The sequence below is a fragment of the Plecotus auritus genome, assembly GCF_963455305.1.
Source record: "Plecotus auritus genome assembly, chromosome: 3".
Lineage (NCBI taxonomy): Eukaryota > Metazoa > Chordata > Mammalia > Chiroptera > Vespertilionidae > Plecotus > Plecotus auritus.
The window spans coordinates 177,599,054-177,616,319 of NC_137772.1; the positions used below are offsets into that span (position 1 = coordinate 177,599,054).

Genomic DNA, 17,266 nt, shown 5'->3' on the forward strand with positions numbered 1-17,266 from the left:
CAGACACAAGAGACCACATATTGGCAGGGCTGTCTACATGAAGTATCCAGAAAAGGCAGAAGCATTGTGTCAGAGGAGGCAAATGTGTATCCAGAGTAAATGTCTATTTCAGTAAGAACAAAACACTGCCCTTCCATGACAGAAGTGGTCCAGTGTTGTCAACCTGTTCACCCAGGGGAATGGTACCATGTAGGGGGACCTAGTGTTGGTCTCTTCTGCTGGCAGATCTGGCACTCAATAATTCCCATAGCCAGGTTGGCCTTGGTGAGTGAAAGTTCATGTGTCTGAGTCCATGCAAAACCTCCATCCCTGCCACGATGGCTGCTTTGTTTATAAATCCATTTGGGCAATGACAGGGTGGCTGGGAAAAGAAACTGACTGATATCCACAGATGAGGTCATCCTATCCACTTGATTATTAAATCCTCCTCTGCTGAGGTCACTCTTTGTGTGCATTCACACGGAACACAAATACCTTCACATTTTTTTGCCTACTCGGTCAGGTCTATCCACATACCTCTTCTCCAAATTTCCTTGTCACCAGTTTTCTAACCATGTTCCTTCCAAGTCCCTGACCATTCAGCCAAACCATTGCCACAGCCATGAGTTGATATATATAGTCGCACATCTGGCTATTTCTCCTTCTAAACAAAGTGAACAACCAGGTACACTGCTGAAAGTTCTGCCCACTGGGAAGACTTCCCTTCACAACAACCTTCAGGGATGTCCCAGAAAAGGGCTAAGTACTGTGATTGTTCACTTTTGGGTGGTGCCTGAATATCGTGAAGAACCATTTATAAACTTGCTTCTCCTCTTCCTCTGTCAACTGACCATAGGGAATCCTCCTGAGGCTATAGGTGTATGGTATGTTGGAATAGAGAGGCCCTGGGCATTTGGGCTACTTCTTTATGTAATTTTATTGTGCCTTCAGGGCCTACTTGGCTCCATCTTGTATATACCACATACATTTGATGACGGAGTGCTGTTGTGCATGCCCAACTTTATGGCTCGGTGGGTCAAATAACACCCAGTTCATGATGGAGAGCTCAGGTCACATAGAAACTTGGTGACCTGAGCTCCCCAAGGTGGCCTATGGTTAAACATTCAGTCTCTACTAAGACCCAGTAGTAGGCCAAGAGGTGTTTCTCAATATAAGGGTTTTGCAGTTATCTGCAAAGGATGGTAGGGGGCTTTGCTCCAAAATTCTAAGGGCTTGGACTGTGATTCACTGATAGGGGCCTGCCAAAGGCTCCAAATAGCATCTCAATCTGCCACGGCCATTTCAAGCACCATTGACTCTTCTGGATCATGTAGCCCAAGCAGCAAGGCAACTTGCACAGCGGCCTGACCTGCTGCAGAGCCTTCTCTTGTTCTGGGACCCACCCTAAGCTAGCAGCTTTTCAGGTCACTTGGTAAATAGGCCAAAGTAGCATACCCATATGAGGAATATGTTCCCTCCAAAATTCAAAGAGGCCCAGTAAGGTGTTATGTCTCTTTTTTGGTTGTAGGAAGGGCCAGATGCAACAACTTATCCTTCACTTTACAAGGAATATATTTTTTTAAAAAATATGTTTTATTGATTTTTTTTACAGAGAGGAAGGGAAAGGGATAGAGAGTTAGAAACATCAATCAGCTGCCTCCTGCACACCACCTACTGGGGATGTGCCCGCAACCAAGGTACATGCCCTTGACCGGAATCGAACCTGGGACCCTTCAGTCCGCAGACTGACACTCTATCTACTGAGCCAAACCGGTCAGGGCTAGAAGGAATATCTTAACATGCCCCACATCACTGGTTTCTACCCATAAAATTTGGCTAGATCAGCTTCAATAAAGGGTGTTGTCCCCCCATAGCCAGGGTGTCTCTCCTGGAATCCAATGCATGGCAATTGGCCTACATGCACCCCTCTGGTGCCACAACAGAAGCACCCCTCCCAACCCCCCATGGAATCTGAAATAGTTGGGGGCATGCCTGAGGGCTGCTGAGCACATACTTAAGCAGAACAAAAGAGTACACATTGAGCAAGAAACAGAGAAAGGTATTCCCACACAAGGTGATAAGCTCAGCACAGACTGTGTGGGCTTTTTATCTCTTGGTACGAAATTGTTCCGGGCTCAACGTCCAGTCTTACGTGGCTGAGCAGGAGTGAAAGACTGGGCATTAGCCTGCCTTTTCCAACACAAGTTTTCCAACAGATCCCTGTGAGCTAAATTATGACATAGGGCCACATAGTTGATATACCCGAGGTAGGCTAGTGAAAGTGTATTGCTGGCCTTGCCAGCTGAAAGCAAACTACTTCTGATGGTTCTTATTGACAGGGATGGAGAAAAAGGCATTTGTCAGATCAATAGCTGCATGCCATGTACTAAAGGACTTGTGAATTTGCTCAAGTAATGAAACAACATCTGGCATAGCAGCTGCAATTGGAGTCACCTCCTAGTTAAGTTTACTATAATCCACTGTCATTCTCCAAGATCCATCTGTCTTCTACACAGGCCAAATAGGTGAGTTGAATGGGTGTCACTGGAAAAGGACCAGACCCATCGCAGGTTTGTGGGAAAAAGACTGGGCCAGCAGATAGTGTGTGGGTTCTTGACTTCGTGCAGGATAGATTTCACAATACAAATCCAGGTGATTTTGAAAGTACATTTATTAAAGTTGGGGACAGTGAAAAAGAATAAAATAAAGTTGGGGACAGTGAAACAAAGAACGGTTTAGGGTAGAAGAAGCAACAGGAGAGAGCCTAGGTGGTGCTCTGCTTTGGCTCTCAGAAACATTAGAGGAAAGAAGTGAGCCACAGTGGGGCTGCTATTAGCTCATTGCAAATTCAGAGGAAAGGGGGCCTTGGAGGCAGGTTCAGGGGGTTAGCCCAGGACAAGCTGCCTCTGCCCACTGCTCCCCTGGTTGCAAGTCTTGTGGGGACCTTTAGAGTTTAGGAGAGAAAAGTAAAGATGCACCCCTGAAAGGGAAGAAAGGTGTGGGTGTGCTCCAGAGAGAACCAGGGCTAGGTCTTCATCTTGAGGGTTCTTATGTTTTCTAAAGGCCGGAATTTAAGGTTCAGGGGTTAAGCCCAGGACAAGCTGGTCTTAGGGGAGGATCTCAATTGAATACTCATCAGCTTTATGCTGATGAACCAAAATGGATTTATTCTCCTGACTTTATCCATCCTTGGGTGTGGTTGGCACAGAAGACGCTAATTGGGTCTCTGCTATCTATCTGTCTCTGTTTCCTTATTCTACTTGTCCTGGCTTACTCCTCTCTCATAGAGATGTGGTGGGCATCACAACACCTGCATCTTCCAGGTCCTTGATGATGGCACTAATTTATGCAGTACCTGTAGGAATGTGGTATTGCTTTTGGTTTACTATTTTCTTAGGGAGAAACAGTTCTAGTGGCTTCCACTTGGCCTTCCTCACCATAGTAGCCCTCACTCCATAGGTCCGGAATCCAATGTGGGGATTTTGCCAGTTACTGAGGATGTCTATTTCATTTATGTATTTCATAACTGGGGAAATAACCACAAGATGGGTTCAGGGACCCACTGACGCACTGTAAGACAGACCTGAGCTAAAACTTCATTGATCATTCCATATCCATAAGCCCCTACTCTGACTGGTGGACCACAGTGACATTTTGGGTCTTCTAGAATTAGTGTCAGTTCATAACTAGTGTCCAGTAGCTCCTAAAAATATGATTATTTCCTTTTCTCTAATGCATAGTTATCCTGGAAAAAGGCCATAGGTCCTTTTGAAGAAGGCTAGAGAAAGATCAATATACTAGTATATAAAAAAGTAATATGCAAATTGACCAAACGGCAGAATGACCAGAATAACTGCTCAACCAGTCACTGTGAGGTGCACTGACCACCTCTCAGTCCCTCCCCACCCGGCCAGCAGTCTCTGATCGCCCGATGGTGAACGGGGAACCAGGGTTGGGCGGCGGCAGGGGGTGGGGCCGGCTGCCAGCAGCTGGGGAAGATAGCCCTGATCACAGGTCAGGCCTAGGGACTGTACCTGTGCATGCATTTCGTGCGCCAGGCCTCTAGTTAATAGTATAAATTTATTTATTTATTTTTTTGGTAGTGTACTGAGGATCGTTCCTCAAGAGGGCCCATTTCCCCTTCATTCAAAAGGTTCTAGGTCTATAAGGTGGCTCAGTCTGGGAATTGATTGAGGGGATATAACTCTCTGTTTTTATGATTCATCTTAAGATCTTTAATCATATCTACCAAAATCTTATTTTATTTATTTAAAAATATTTACTGTTAAAATATTACAGGTTAGAATTTTGTTCACTTGACCTAGAACTTTTCTGTTTACTCAGATCAAGTAAGAATTTAGTAGGCTTCCTATTTTACTTCTAGAAGTACCATGGTCAGCTAGCCAATACCATAGGCCCTTTGTAAATCAGAGGATTCCAGTTTCTGCTTTGACTCTTCTGTGCATTATGGGAGCTATATCCACCTGGCTTCTGGTGGTTGAGCCCTGCCACTCTAAGGTCCAATTACTCCCAGTTGGTTTCCAAATTTAGTGACTACAGTTCCCACTATAAGGTCTGATGTACAGAGAAGAGTGATCACAGAGCTCTTCATGGATACGGAGGCTCTCCTTACAAATGTATTTCTCACTCATGGTAAAAGGTATGTCTTCTGGACCTCCCAGTGTGTGTGAGTAGATCTTAAATGAAAAATCCATTTGAACATTTCAATCTCCTTAAGTCTTTGAATCCCTTCCTCTACATTAAACCGAGGCAATTCTCGAATTTCCAGCTTGCTCACTGTGGGTCACCTTTTGGTCCAATTTTCAGCCAACCAATCAATTAGAACACTTTCTAACTCCTTGAGCTACAACATTAAATGCAGAATCTCTGCTTAATGAGCTTATATCAATAAATTTGGCCAGATCCAATTTTATGTTTCTTCCACCATTATCCCATATTCTTACTGTCTATTCCCACAGATATTCTCTGGATTCCTGTCTAAATCAGTTAGAGAACTCAAGTAGATAATGTCGATGTAAGAATGTCCGAACTGCTATAGCTGGTTTGGCTCAGTGGATAGAGCATCAACCTATGGACTGAAGGGTCCAGGGTTCCCTTCCAGTCAAGGGCACATGCCTGGGTTGTGGGCTCAGTCCCCAGTAGGGGGCCTGCAGGAGGCAGCCAATGAAAGATTCTCTCTTCTCTCTCGTCATTGATGTTTCTATCTCTCTCTCCCTCTCCCTTCCTCTCTGAAATCAATATATATATATATATATATATATATATATATATATATATATATATGTATATATATATATATTTTTTATTATTATTATTTTTTTAATGTCCAAACCCTTAGGGAATTTTTGTAAAAATTTATTTGAGCTAAATAGAAGATACACCTGGAAGTAAGATCTCAACAGACTGAGAAAAATACTTCCAAGAAATGACAGTTTGCAGCTTCTTTTGTGCATTTGAAATTAAGGAGGGACCTTAAGGAAGATTACATGAAGGTGGGAGAAAGCAAGACAGGAAACATATTACAGGATAGTAAAAAGATTCTATGTTCTCTTGAGGGTGGTCATGCTTTAGAAGAAGGGGTCTGAAAAGAGGCATTTTAAAGGTGTGTTAACCTAGATGCACAGAAACAATGGAAAGGGCTTGCACAGGGCAAAGACAAGCCTTTAACTAAGGAAGTTATATGCTTGCCCAGCCATCGTGGCTCAGTGGTTGACCGTTGACCTATGAACTACAAGATCATGGTTTGATTACTGGACAAGGCACATGCCTGGGTTAGGGGCTGGATCCTCAGTATGGGGTGTGCAGGAGACAGCCAATCAATGATTCTTTCTCATCATTGATGTTTCTATCTCTCTCTTCCTCTCCCTTCCTCTCTGAAATCAATAAAAATATATATGTTTTTAAAAAGTTATATGCTTGAGGCATGACTACATGTGGTAGGCAGGTAAACAGATGAGAGCAGAGCAAGGATGATGAGCCAAGTACAGAAGGTCACCAGGGTGAAAAACCCAGGTGCCTAGCAAAGGACAATTGTAGGGTGGGGCCTTGCCCCTAGGGGTACCTTTCCTCCCCTAGCATATAGTTGGTCATGTGGTTGGTTCTGACCCCCTGACCTTTCCTCCCTAGAGATAACATCTAGGTCTCAGTTGTATTTCAGCTCCAGGCCCAAAAGAGCAACAAAACAAGCCACAGCTGATCTCAGGACCAGCTGCATCGAATAATGACCCCCTGCCCTGGAACAATCGATCAATGGAGACCCCATCCTGAAAGGATACACCTGGAAAGCTGATGAATATTGTATTAAGATCTTTTCCTGGGGCCTCCCCTAAAATCTCCACCCTTAAAACCCTTAGAACTGAGGACCCAGCTCTGATCTCCCTCCTGGAGCAGGCCCTGCCTTTCCCTTCCTGCTCTCCTTCTCCATCTCCCTGGCACGTTACCATTACCTTCCTCACTCCCAAGCTCCTAGAGCACTTCCTTTGCCTCTATAACTTGTTTCCTCAGCCCATTTCTTCTACAAATTACTTCCTCTACCACTGTAATTTCATAAATAAATGTCCTCTTATAGTTTGAGTCTTGCCTCTGAATTCTTTCCTACCCAGAACTCAAGTACTGAGATTGCTGAACCCAGGTCCATCTGACCCCACAGGCCTAACACCTGGTGCCATTCACACTGCCTACAACATACCCACGATGATCTGCTCAGTTGGAAATTTATGATAAGATTATCCTATGAGATTACTCTCCATATAACTCCTTTATTTACAAAAATATAATTTTATTTATTTCAGTGAGGAAAGGAGAGGGGGAGAGAGATAAAAACATAAATGATGAGAGATAATCATTGATTGGCTGTCTCCTGAACGCCCCAAACTGGATATTGAGCCCACAACCCAAACCGGGCCTGTGTCATGACTGGGAATCAAACCGTGACCTCCTGGTTCATTGGTTGATGCTCAACAACTGAACCACGCTAGCCAGGCCCAAGTTTCACTCTCACATCAATGTTTCTCTCTCTAACCCTTTCCCTTCCCCCCTCTCTCTCTAAAACTCAATTTAAAATCTTTAAAAAAATTAATCTACATACCATAACATTTATGCCTTTCCTTTTTACCTTTTAAATTGTTTTGCTTGTTTTTAGCCAACAGGATATTTAGATATTTAATGTAGTCACATGTATCAGTATTTTTCTTTAGGCTTACTGTTTCTTTGTTGTATACTGTTTAAGAAGTCTTTTCCTATCCTACCTGGGATCCAGCCCAAAATCCAGGCATGTGCCCTGACGGGGAATCGAATTGGTAACCTTTTGGTGCACAGGGCTCATTGGATTCTTATAATAATACTGCAAAGTGCTGTTATTATTTTTATTTTACAGATGGGAAGTGATGCTTGTAGGAGTTAAGTAACTCACTCAAGGTTATACAGCTGCTGAGGGACAGCTGATGGCGAGGGGTTATTAGTTTAGACTGACCAGTGGCCCAGGAGAGGACTGCATTTTTGACCTTCCAAGGAAGCTGCCCATCTTCACAGGGTACAAGCTATTCCAATAATGCTTATAAAGCAATCCTTCCCCGACCCTGACATACCTCTCTCCCTCTTTCTCTCTTTCTCCATAATTTCGGGGAAGGTTTTCTCCTTTGCCCTTCCTATGCACCGCACCCTGAAATCCAGATTCTTCTCATAGCTTCACAAATCAGCTCTGGGATGGATGCAGAGGCTCTTGTTTCCATGGTGATGTGGAGAGGCTGATACACCACACACCAAGTGTAGGCGATGCAAAGAATTGGCTAAGCATCCAAAGGTGTCGGCAGTGGCCAGGCTCCAGGAAAAGAGATAGATGAGAAAGCCAAGTCTGACTGGACTTCCCTCAAGCTCCAGGAGAACTTCCACCCCCACCATGCCCCCTGCCCTCCCCAAACTCCTCATTTGGGAGTACAAGATAGGAGCCTTGGACGGTGATGGCTCCAAAGCAGAAGCTACTGCCCCTGACTTGTTTAAAGACAAAGCCTAATCTTGACAGGAAAGACTGCCCCGCGGGGGGCTGCCCCCTTCCCCAGCCCCCTGCCTTGCCTCCTTCTCTCCCCTGCTCTGACCTCATTCTTTGGCCACCTGGCTCTTGGCCAGGGCGCTGGAGGGAAGCAGGGAAGCCAGCAGGGGGCAGAGTCTCCCTCATTCAAAGCTTCTTCAGATTCCTTCCTCAGCTCCTGCCACCCCTGCTTTCACCAGGATTATTTTCAGCTGACAGGCTGCAAAGGCGCAGTAGGTGGATTTCAGGACAGAATTTGGGTTCTGGCAGGAGCTGTGAGTCTCTGAACCTTTGGTCCTACGTGTGATGGGCCCCAGTGGGGTGAGAGGTATTTAGGGCTACAGAATGAGGGGCTGAAGCAAGGGGCACTTTAACTTTTCCTGGCAAAGGTTTCTTCTGAGTTTTTTTTCTGATCTGTTGGAAACATTAAAGGACCCTAACCCCAAGGAGGCTTAGTCATCCATTCAATAACTATTTATTGAATATCGATGATTATATTCATAGGTGGATGCACCCAATAAAAAAACAGTGTTTACAAAATGCCTACACATTTCTTAATGGTTCTTTTTAAAAATATATATTTTTATTGGTTTCAGAGAGGAAGAGAGAGGGAGAGAGAGAGAGATAGAAACATCAATGATGAGAGAATCATTGATCGGCTGCCTCCTGCAAGCCCCACATCGGGGGTTGAGTCCAAAACCCGAGCATATGCCCTGATCAGGAATTGAACCGTGACCTCCTGGTTCATAGGTTGATGCTCAACCACTGAGCCACACCAGCCAGGCAATGGTTCTTAACCTTAATAGTCCTTTTTGAGGGGAGGGATGTTACATACCCTTTGAGATTATGATAAAAAATACTCTCTTTCAAAATGAATGCACTACAAATCTACAAACATTTTCTTTTTCTTTTTTAAACTTGTTTCCCTTTTAATAATAGAATAGGAAAAAGAACACTGCAGGGAACAAGACTGGGCAGCCACCGGCCTTGGGGAGTTCCGGAGAGGAGTGGGTTGAGATGGGAGGTCCAGGGGCTGTTAGTGCCTAGTGCAGAGACAGGAGAGGAAGCTGGGAGAGGCTAGCAGGGGTCCTCAAACTTTTTAAACAGGGGGCCAGTTCACTGTCCCTCAGACCGTTGGAGGGCCGGACTATAGTTTTAAAAAAAAACTATGAACAAATTCCTATGCGGGCCCGGGGACGAGTCGGCTGCTAAGCAGGACAGGCAGCGGCACCCGGCGGGCCGGATAAATGTCCTCGGCGGGCCGCATGTGGCCCGCGGGCCGTAGTTTGAGGACCCCTGGTAAGGACAGGAAATGCCTTTGGGGGTGGGTCCCTGAGTCATTGCTAGCATGTTGGATAGGCATGAATGGTTTCTTTACCATCCATGGGCCTTCTTTAGTCTGTGGAGCCTTTATAAAGGTTCTTCCTTATTCCTTATTCCTCAGGCAGCTCCATCCCCAGGTATTGAAAAGGGGGTTCCTACTGGCTGTAACAGTGCTGTAGGGGATTGGAGAGCTCAGCTGCCTGGAGAGGAAAGATCCTTCCTGGACCAGGGGACTCCAGGGAGACCAAAGCAGCTGGTCCTGCCAGGGGGAGAAAGGGGTCTTCTCCCTGTGGATAGGTTGCCCCCTCCTTTTCCAGATCAGGGTGTTCATTGGTGCTGGGGAACCACAGCTCACTTTGCCAGGCACCAGGGGCTCAGTTGCAGCCCCAGAGCTGCTCCACTGGGCCTTCTTTAGTTCATTGAGGAGTCTCTATCGCCTCCTTGGGTGGTAAGTGACAGCCTTTACTCAGGCTGCGATGCCCCCAGGTCCCTGCATTCCTGCCAAATATGATCTCCTTCTCTTCTGAAAAGCTTCTCAGTGGGTGGCAGCCCCTCAGGGGGCACACTCCAGGCTGAGAACAACCGGTGGCTCTCAGCAGGGATGGGATGTACTGTTCTTCCATCCAGGTGGAGCTGGGACTTTGACTAAGGTTCTCCCAGAAGATGTCTCCATAATGCTGGGGTGTCAGTCTGAGGCTCTGGGAGGGCAAGAAGAGGTGAAGATCAGCTGACCACCCTGGAACACCTCCAAACATTTTCTTTCTTCTTTTTTTTATCCTCATCCGAGGATATTTATTCCATTGATTTTTAGAGAGTAGAAGGAAGGGAGGAAGGAGGAAGGGGAGAGAGAGAGAGAGAGAGAGAGAGACATCAAAATGAGACACATCGATTGGTTGCCTCCCGCATGCTCTAGGGACCAAACCAATAACCAAGGAACGTGCCCTAGACCAGGAATTGAACCCGAGATCCTTCAGTCCTCAGGCTGATGCTCTAACCACTTAGAAAACTGGCCAGGACTACAAACATTTTCATAAGATTTTGGGAGCCTTATGAACCCCTGAATGTAGCTCATCCATAGGCTCCAGGGCATAAACTCCTGGTCTATTATGGGCCCTATGCTGGGCACTGAGGATACAATAGTAAATTAGATAAACCTGACTGAGCTTGACAGGCGAATGGGAGACACAGACAAGTAAAGAGATGCTTAAAATACAGTGGAGAAATCCAGGTGCTGGGGGACTCGCCTATCCAGATCAGGGGCCTTATGGAAGGCTTCCTAGAATAAGTGATGGGTAAGCTGAAGAAGGAATAGGTGCTTGCCAGGCAAAGGCCTGAGGAAGAACACTTTGAGTAGTGAGAAAAGCACAAGCAAAGGCCCCGAGGAGAGAGAACAGCAAACCGGAGAAGCTGACAGCAGACCAGTGTGGCTGGCGCAGAGATACCAGGAGGACTGCTGAGAGAGAAGATGGGAAAGCTAAGTGCCATCTGCAGGCCTGGGAGGCAACGAGAACAAGGAGGCAGATGCTGTCCTCAAGGACTCGGACAAGAAAGCCAGTGGTTATGCAGTGTTAGGTCTGATCAAATAACTGAATCGATACCCCCTCCCCTGGAAACTGACCTTTAGGCCACTTCACAGTGGGCATTCCACTTGCTTAGGCCACATTCCACCTGCTAAAACCATTCTCTCTCCCCTCCGGAGTTTCCCAGAATCTGGACCTGCACAGAGAATTCTCTGCCCAGAAAAAGCCCACCTAGAGTTCTTTAAAAACCTCTGACTCCCCATCTTTGGGTGCTGGCGCCATTTTGGGGTTCAGCCCATCTGGTATCCAGATGACCTAATAAATTCATAATTCTTCACCCCTTTTGGTCTCGTGTGTTCCTCCTTCAGCGACCCTAACATGCAGTAGAAGTGTAAGTTAGACACTGGAAATGAGCATAGGGTGGCATGGGAGCATGTGGGAGGAGCTTTAAACTCAGTCTTGGGGATCAGGCCCAGGGCCCAGGAAATGAGTCTCATTGATACATTCATTGTATCCAGAATACTCTGAACCTCTGAAACCACTTAGAAGGGGCGGGGGGGGGGGGGGGAGGAACCACCAGTGCACCTTGATTTGCCTGCACCTCCCATTAGGAACATCTTTTACTCTGGAGGTGAGGAGGGCTGCGCAGCAGTGAGCTCAGCTCGGCCTACTTTTTTTTTTTTTTTTTTTAAGAGAGAGGAAGGGAGAGATAGAAACATCAATAGTGAGAGAGACTCATTGCTTGGCTGCCCCCCTACTGGACACTGAACCCACAACGTAGGCATTTGCCCTGACCGGGAATTGAATCAAGATCCCCTGGTTCATGGGTCGATTCTCCACCACTGCGCCATACTGGCTGGGCAGTTCTACCTACTTTATTTTTTTTTTTTTAAATATATTTTTATTGATTTTTTACAGAGAGGAAGGAAGAGGGATAGATAGTCAGAAACATCGATGAGAGAGAAACATCGATCAGTTGCCTCTTGCACACCTCCCACTGGGGATGTGCCCGCAACCAAGTTACATGCCCTTGACCGGAATCGAACCTGGGACCTTTCAGTCCGCAGGCTGACGCTCTATCCACTGAGCCAAACCGGTTTTGGCTCTACCTACTTTTTAAGAGCTGTGGCCAGAGGTAGCCTTGGCTAGAAAAGTGGGGGAGGAAAAGTGGCTTGGTCCCTGGCTCCCCGCTGTGGGCCTAGGGGTGGAACTGGGAGAGCACGGAATGAGACAGGGAAGCAGATATTGCAATGATTTATTGCCAGTGATTTACCTGTCAGGCACTGTCCTAAATACTTAACAAATATTAATCCATAACACACCTAGGAGCAAGGTACGGTCATCCTCCTCCTACATGGGGAGCAAATGCGGCCCACAGCAGTGAAGTAACTTGGCAAGATCAAACAGCCACCACCTGAGCCCAGGCGCTCTGGTCCCAGAGTCCGGGCTCCACTACTAAAAGACGCTGTCTCCTGAGAGCAAAGGCAAGGGTAAAGAATTAAACCTGGGCCTCCCACACAAGGCAGATGCCAAATTCTACCATCCACCTCCTGGGAAGTGGATAAAATACAAGAAACACCACTATGTGGGAAGTCCCAGGGCAGTGGGAGGAGCCACAGGAAAGGATGAGGGCTTGTACCTGGGGGAGCTCCAGAGACCAAGGCCTAGGGATCCTGGACTCGAGAGGGGCAACTAGTTAGGAGTAAGGTCAGGGTCTGTGAGACCCACCCCCTTCCTCTCCGGTCAGTGTCATATATTGCCATTCTCCACCCACAATTTTCTAGTCACACTGTTCTTTCCTCCCCCAGGGTCTTCATGTCTTCTTACTTGCTGTTGCCTTTGCGTGTGTGTGTGCGCGCACACACCCCTTTTCCCAGGCTGACCCCTACTCATCCTTTAAACCTCAGTCTGACTGTGGGTTCTTCAGAGAGGCCTTCTTGAATCCAATCTCAATTAGATTCCTGTTATTCTCACATTAGTACCCTATGATTTTCCTTTATAATGATATCATCATTTGAAATTATATATTCAATTGTATTTATTTATTTAATGCCTGACTTTCCCACTAGAGTCTATACTCCTGAGGGCAAAGACCCCATCTTATTCTCCACTGTAGACCTTGTTCCTAGGTGTAGTGCTGGGTACATATAGATACTCCATAACATTTTGCTAAATGAGTATATGAATTTAGAGGGATCTCAGAGGTCTACTTGTCCAATGCTTCTTTCCCTCTCCCATATGCTCAAGAGGAGGTCATATACCCCCTCCTTGAATGCTCCCTGTGGCAGAGAACTCATTACCTCACCAAGAGGCCCATTCCACTTTTGAAGAGATTTAATAGTTAGAAAGTTCTTCCTCACCAAAGAGAACTCTGACACCCTGTTATTTCTTGGTCCTAGTTTGGTCCTCTGGAGCTGCGTGCAATCAAGACAGCCCTTCCATAGTTGCAGACAGCCATCATGCTTGCCCCCGCTGCCCTCCAGCCTTCTCTCTGCTTTGGAAGTCTGGGTTCCTGAGCCGTTCTCCACCCTGGTCCCCTCAAGAAACATGCCTTTTTGGTCAGCACCCAGCATGTAGCCTTGAATTATGATTTACGATCTTCCCCCACCGAGCCACTCCACAAACTGGAGTATAGGTCCAGCAGGGTGAGGGAGGAGAGGGAGGAGAAAGTATGGAAAGAAAGCTGTTTCTTTTTCTCCAATGTAACTGGAGAGTGTATTTCTCCAGGAAATGATATTATTAATGATGGCCGGGGCCCGAGGCTAGTCCTGAACGAGATGTACCACTGTCAGCTGCGTTCTGGGTCAAGTGGCCTTTCTGGACCCATGTAATACCTTTTTCTCTGGGAGAAATGTGTTTGGGTTTCAAACCACCAAGTTATATATAAACCCTTTAGATAACTAGCTTACAAATTGGGAACTGCTTCTACAGAAGTATTTAGGTAACACCGAGTGGGAGAGCGGAGGGATGAGAACAGAGTGGGCTTTCTGAGAAAAGTTTCCAAGAGGTTTCAGTAGCAAAGATGGGGAAAGTGATAAGGCACACAGGCACTAGAGCCAGGCAGACCTGGGTTCAGTTCCCAGGTCGGTGCTGCTGGCTGTGAGGCCTGCTGGCTTTACCTCACTTCCCCTCAGATTCCCCTCTCTAGTAAGCGAAGACAGCCACTGTTACTCACAGAGTTGGAGGGGGCATTAAAGAGATTGTTTGTATTGCCTTCAACATACATAGTGCCTGGCACTAAGTGTTGATGAATGGCAAGTATCATGCTTTCAAAATCGGGTCTTTTCTCCTTGACCTGAGGTTACAGGATCCATGACTACTGACATGCCACATTCGGCTGAGCTGGTTACCAGAGCTGTCCTTTGCCTTCCCTTCAGAGGCATTCCAAAGGATGGGATGCACAGGGGGCTGTGTTCCCAGTGACAGGTGCTTCAGCACACTGTTTCTGTAGAGGTGTGTGTCTGTGTGGGTCCCATGTGGTTCTAGTGACGGTGTGTGTTAATGTGACAATATAAGCAAACGGTCAGCCTGTCAGTGGGATTCTGGAGACTCCCCTCCCTCTCTCAGGCTTCACTGCTCAGCTCTTTGCGGTCCAGGCCTTATCGCCTAGCTGTCTGCCCTCTGGCCTCTTCCCTTTGTTTACCAACTTGGCTGGCTTTCTCCTCTGGGAACAAAGGAGGTGTTCAGTAGTTCTGGGCAGCGCCTGACTCCAGCTACCCCACCCCCACTCCCTTTCCCTTTTCAGGAGTGTCTTCCCCCCTCCCCCCCCTCAGTCTCACCCCCTGTCCTGTCTCAGGCAGACCCCTTGGTTCTGAGAGGCCCCTTCCCACAGTTTCAGGGAGAGGGGAGGCTGAGATCCCTGGTTGGCACCCTTTCTTTTTTTCACCCTCCAGCTTCCATTCCTGTCCCCAGTGAGGCCCCTGAAGCTTCACTTGTCTAGGCTGGAGGCAGCTCCTCTCCCCATTGTCTGGCCGGGATTTGGAAGCTCTGGTTTCCATAGCAACCCCTGGGCATTTAATTAAGGGAGGAAGCCTTCATCTCTTCTGGTCGGGGCAGTTCCAATCTCTACCCGAAAAGGATACCCTGAGGGGGTGAGAGAAAAGCATTGTCCTCTAATACAGCACAATTCTGGCTTCTCCACAGAGCCCATTATAATGTGACCAGCCCAGCCCCTCCCACCTGCCACCCCTCTCCCCACCTTACACCAGAGCAGTCTGGGAAGACTTCTCAAGTCAACTAGGCCAAATCCGGGGTCCCAGGATAGCAGGGGTTTTGAGGGGTGGCAGGCAATTGCTGTAAGCCACCCTCATATACACAGTTGCCTTGTTTACTGGAGTATTTGTCAGGCTGGAGATGGGGTAGGAGATCATTCCACGCTGGCCCTACTATCCAATTGCTTTACCATGGAATGGGATTAGGGGCTCTTTGAACTCTCTGAAATTGAATATAAAATGTTGTATATAAATTCATTCTAAGTTTTTCCTGGGTACTGGGTACATAGCTTTCATCAGATCCACAAAAGGGATCTGTGATCTCCTAAAGGTCCGTAGCTCTGCCATTTGCCAGCTGTAAGACCTTGGGCAAGTTACTCAGCCTCTCCATGCCTCTGAGTCCTCCCCTATAAACTGAGGATAATAGTAGTTCACAAGATTCCTGGTACGGAAGAACTGGTTTGGCTCAGTGGATAGAGCATCGGCCTGCATACTGAAGGGTCCCAGGTTCGATTCCGGTCAAGGGCATGTACCTTGGTTGCGGTACATCCCCAGTAGGAGGTGTGCAGGAGGCAGCTGATCTATATTTCTGCCTCATCGATGTTTCTAACTCTCTATCCCTCTCCCTTCCTCTCTGTAAAAAATCAATTAAAAAAAAGATTCCTGGTATCATAGTAAGGGGTTGTTATTGTTATAGTTATGATTGCTGTGAGAGAGGGCTAAATGGAGGACCCCACAGCTACCCATTCCTCACCCCACACTCCCCAAGGCCACAGGCCTGCCTCTCAGTGGGAGACATTTACTTCCTCCCCAGTCTCCCTCCCTCCCCGCCCCACCCGGGGCTGCTGGAAAGTGCTCCAGACTCTGATCGGAAGCTGGCACCTTTCAAGAGCCTCGTCATGGGGTGGAATTTCCAACCCCGGTCACTGAGTTATCCCAGTTCCTGAAATTCCTGCCTCCGATTTCTCAGCTGTTGCCATGACCACTTTTCCCGTTTCTGGTTAGGTTAGTTTGTGTGTGTGTGTGTGTGTGTGTGTGTTTCCTTTTCACTGTATTTTTAGACTTCGGAAAAAATAAACACAGTTCACACACTAACACCTTTCTGATCTTTTGGTTTTCCATGGCATGGGGGTGGGGACTTTTTTTTTTTTTTTTTTTTTGGTTTAACATTTTATTTTATTTTTTAACCTTTCAATAGTGAACTTTTATTTATTTATTTTTTTATTGTTTAAAGTATTACAAATAGTAGTACGTATGTCTCATTTTTTTCCCCATTGACCTTCCCCCGGCCTCCCCTACGTCCTCCCCCGCAGTGTTTGGGGACATTTCTTTCCCCTGCCCTGCCCCCCATATCCTTACTTCTGTTGAAAATTCCCAGATTTACCCCACCCATCGCTCATCCCTCTGCCTCTCCCACTCACCTCAGTGCTGATAAATGAAGGTTGTAACACAATTCTGAACTGTATGTGTCTCTGGGTCTTTTACCCTTTTTATATTTTGTTTCCCTCCTGGAACATCCCCCACTGTGGCATTTTTTCCCTTCCTTCAGAAGAGGCAAGTCTATTTGCGGTTATTAGCTTGTCCCACTCTGATAGACCCCCCCGCCCCCCTCCCCGATTCCAAGGAAGAGCTGGGGAGCCAGAAGAACCCCACCTCTTATGTTTAGGCTTCACTGTCAGTGAACTAGTATTGAGCTGACAGAGTAGTGAGAAGTGTATGTGAAAGAGGGCAAGGAGAGCACAATGCCCTGCAGCTGGTGAAGGCCTCAGGAGCAGTTGACACTCTCTGGACCTGAGGGTCCTAAGGACGTAGGGTGAGGTCTCAGCCTCTTTAGCACAACCCTCACTCACCCCAGCCAGGATCGGGGAGCTGGACTTGGTGCTCTCAGTGTCAGAAGACAGGTGATAAAGGGAGGCGGAAAGGAGAAATGGAGAAAGGGCTGAGAACTAGATTTGTGAGGGCAAGAAAGGGATTTGGATTATTTAATCTGGAGAAAACTGGAAGAGGAAAGGAAAGACTAAAGAATGCCAGAGTTCAGGACTCTCTGTGGCAATTCTGGTTTCTCTCCCTCAGGGAAGAGGAAGTGCTGCAGCTGGCCATCGGAAGACTGACCCAGGTGAGGATGAAACCCTGGCTCCGGGAATCCAAAGTCCTTGCTGAGGAAACTAGGACTCACAAAGGCTGTG

General features: G+C 47.0%; 1 pseudogene across 1 annotated transcript; it reads right to left on the reverse strand.

Moving 5' to 3' along the window:
- Positions 1-9,452: 9,452 nt before the first annotated feature.
- On the reverse strand, positions 9,453-10,131 carry LOC308244259 (protein INCA1-like; annotated as a pseudogene). The gene has a single exon. The product of its transcript is annotated as a protein INCA1-like (transcript).
- Positions 10,132-17,266: the final 7,135 nt, after the last annotated feature.